Source organism: Bos indicus, chromosome 15 (genome assembly GCF_029378745.1).
Source record: "Bos indicus isolate NIAB-ARS_2022 breed Sahiwal x Tharparkar chromosome 15, NIAB-ARS_B.indTharparkar_mat_pri_1.0, whole genome shotgun sequence".
In the NCBI taxonomy this organism is placed as follows: Eukaryota; Metazoa; Chordata; class Mammalia; order Artiodactyla; family Bovidae; genus Bos; species Bos indicus.
Window position 1 is genome coordinate 1,181,547 of NC_091774.1, and position 3,385 is coordinate 1,184,931.

At 37.3% G+C, this 3,385-nt stretch overlaps 1 pseudogene; it reads right to left on the reverse strand.

Moving 5' to 3' along the window:
• Positions 1–1,902: 1,902 nt before the first annotated feature.
• On the reverse strand, positions 1,903–2,842 carry LOC139187122 (olfactory receptor 4C16-like; annotated as a pseudogene).
• Positions 2,843–3,385: the final 543 nt, after the last annotated feature.

Below are 3,385 nucleotides of genomic sequence, written 5' to 3' on the forward strand. Positions count from 1 at the left end.
ATAGGTCTTTTGTCCATTTTGATTTTATTTTTGTGTATGATATAGTAGGCCAACTTTCCCAACACCATTACTGAAGAGACTGTCTTTTCTCATTGTATATTCATGCCTCGTTTGTCATACATTAGGTGCTCATAGGTGTGTAGGCTTATTTCTGGGCTTCTATCCTATATCATTTATCTATATTTTTATTTTTGTGCCAGTAAAATTCTGTCTTGATTACTTTAGCTTGAAGTATAGCTTGGAGTCACAGAGTCTGATACCTCAGCTCTGTATTTCTTTAGCAAGATTACTTTGAATATTCGAGGTCTTCTTTGTTTCTATCAGTCAGTTCAGTTCAGTTCAGTCACTCTGTCATGTCTGACACTTTAAGACCCCATAGACTGTGTTTCCATACAAATTGTAAATATTTTTGTTCTAATTCTATGAAGAATGCTATTGGTAATTTTATAGGGATTGCATTGAATCTATAGATTTATTTCAATAGAATATTCAATTTCACAATATTTATTCTTCTGATCCAAGAACATAATATATTTCTCCATCTGTTTGTATCATCTTTGGTTTCTTTCATTTCAGTGTTTTATAGTTTTCTGAGTATAGGTCTTTTGTTTCATTAGGTAGGTTTATTCCTGGGCATTTTATTCTTTATGTTGCAGTGGTAAATGGGGTTGTCACCTTAATTTTTCTTTCTGCTCTTTCATTGTTAGTGTATAGGAATGCAGGGGATTTCTGTGCATTAGTTTTCTATCTTTCAACTTTACCAAACTTGTTGGTTCGCTCCAGTAGTTTTCTGGTGACATCTTTAGGATTTTCTATGTGCAATATTATGTAATCTGCAAACAGATAATTTTACTTATTCTTCTCCAATTTATATTCTTTTCTTTATCTTCCCAGATTGCCATGGCCAGGACTTCACAAACTATGTTGAATAATAGTGGTGAGAGTGGACAGCCTTGTCTTGTTCATCATTTTAGGGGAATGGTTTCACCACTGAGAATGGTATTTGCTCTATATTTGTCATGGATGGTCTTTATTATCTTGAGGTATGTTCCTTCTATGCCCACTTTCTGAAGAGTTTGTACCATAAGTAGGTGTTGAATTTTGTCAAAATTTTTTCTACTTATATTGAGACGATTCAGTCAGTTCAGTCACTCAGTTGTGTACGACTCTTTTTGACTCCATGGACTGCAGCACATCAAGCTTCCCTGTCCATCACCAACTCCTGGAGCATACTCAAACTCATGTCCACTGAGTCGGAGATGCCATCCAACCACCTCATCCTTTGTCATCCCCTTACTCCTTGGAAGGAAAGTTATGACCAACCTAGATAGCATATTAAAAAGTAGAGATATTACTTTGCCAATAAAGTCTGTCTTGTCAAGGCTATGGTTTTTCCAGTGGTCATATATAGACGTGAGTGGACTGTCTATATTGAAGCACTGAAGAACTGATGCTTTTGAACTGTGGTGTTGGAGAAGACTCTTGAGAGTCCCTTGGACTGCAAGGAGATCCAACCAGTCCATCCTAAAGGAGATCAGTCCTGGGTGTTCATTGGAAGGACTGATGATGAGGCCAAAACTCCAATACTTTGGCCATCTCATGCAAAGAGTTGACTCATTGGAAAAGACCCTGATGCTGGGAGGGATTGGGGGCAGGAGGAGAAGGGGATGACAGAGGATGAGATTGCTGGATGGCATCACCGACTCGATGCACATGAATTTGGGTGAAGTCCGGGAGTTGGTGATGGACAGGGAGGCCTGGTGTGCTGCGATTCATGCAGTCACAAGGATTCAGATATGACTGAGTGAAATGAACTGACAGTAAAAGATAATATTTTCTGGGGACTTGTAGGTCAACCTAAACTTGAAGAAAATTATGAAAATTTTCATATTTATCTTCCATTTATCTTTTGTCACCTGTTGTCAGTTTCTTGCCCCATAACATTCTCATGGCATTTTTCACTTCTGTATCCATTAGTGTGTAAATCAGAGGGTTGATCAAAGGTGTTCCAACTGTGTAAAACACAGCTATCATCTTATGTATGGGGAAGGTAGTTGCAGGGCATGTGTATATAAATATGCAAGGACCAAAGAACAAGATGACCATGATGATGTGAGAGATGCAGTTGGATAGGGCTTTCTTCCTCCCTTCAGCACTGTGGTTTCTCAGAGAATGCAAGATGATAGCATAGGATAACATCAGCATGGCAAAACTCACTGTACAGATGGCACCACTGTTGGACACCAAGAGTAGGTTGGTCACATAGGTGTCTGTACACGCAATTTCAACAAAGGCTGCAAGTTACATAGATAATGATCAATTACATTGGGACCACAGAAAGGCAGACTCAAGGCTAGAAGAATCTGAGCTGAAGAATGAACACAAGACCCCACCCAGGCCACAGCTACCAACACACCACAGGTTCGATGGCTCATGAGGGTCATGTATCGAAGGGGCTTACAGATGGCCACATAGTGGTCAACAGCCATGAGAATAAGGATGAAGATCTCTAGGCAACAACAAAAAAAAAAAAATGTGATGCAAAGACTTGAGTCATGCACTCATTGAAAGAGATTGTGCTCTTTCCCCTAAGGGCATCAGAAATCACTCTAGGGGCAATGGAAGTTGAGAGAAAGGTATCAGATAAAGATAAGTGGAAAAGGAAGAAGTACATTGGACTTCCAAATGTCCTGCTGGTCTTGATGGTGGAAATAATCAGGAAGCTACCCAGTAATGTTCCCAAATATAAAAACAAGAAAGTGACAAACACTATTTTCTTCCTAACAGGATCCTGTGATAACCCAAGTAGAATGAACTCAGTCACATTATTGTTTAGCTTCATGATTTCATGAATGAGATAAGAGATGAATGAGAAATGGATTATCTGCAAAAAATAAATCAATATACGGTGCAATATATGATGGAATATTTTAAGTAAAACCAAATTTGCTTACTAGGTATATTATTTCCAATAATTTATACTATATGTTTGTTTCTTAGTAATAACGTTTGTTCTTCAATTTGTAATGGCCATTTCATAGGGTCATTATGAGTCTCATATAAGCTTGTGAATGTTAAACTTTCCAATAAGACTCTTTAAATACAATCCCTTGTTAGACCTGATATGATTATGATTAATTTTATGAATATATGTAATATATGGCTTCATTTTGTTATTCCCTTTGTCATTTTTTGGCCGTATTGAATGTATATTCAGAATCCCAATAATTGTGCATCACTCATTATTTAGGGTATATTTGACTGCCCTTGGTGGTATGACATAAAGTCATACATCATCCTTAGCACCTTAAAGAATATCTTGTTCACACATAACTTATACATTTTCCATTTATTATACATATTTATTTTAAAAGTAGCACAAACT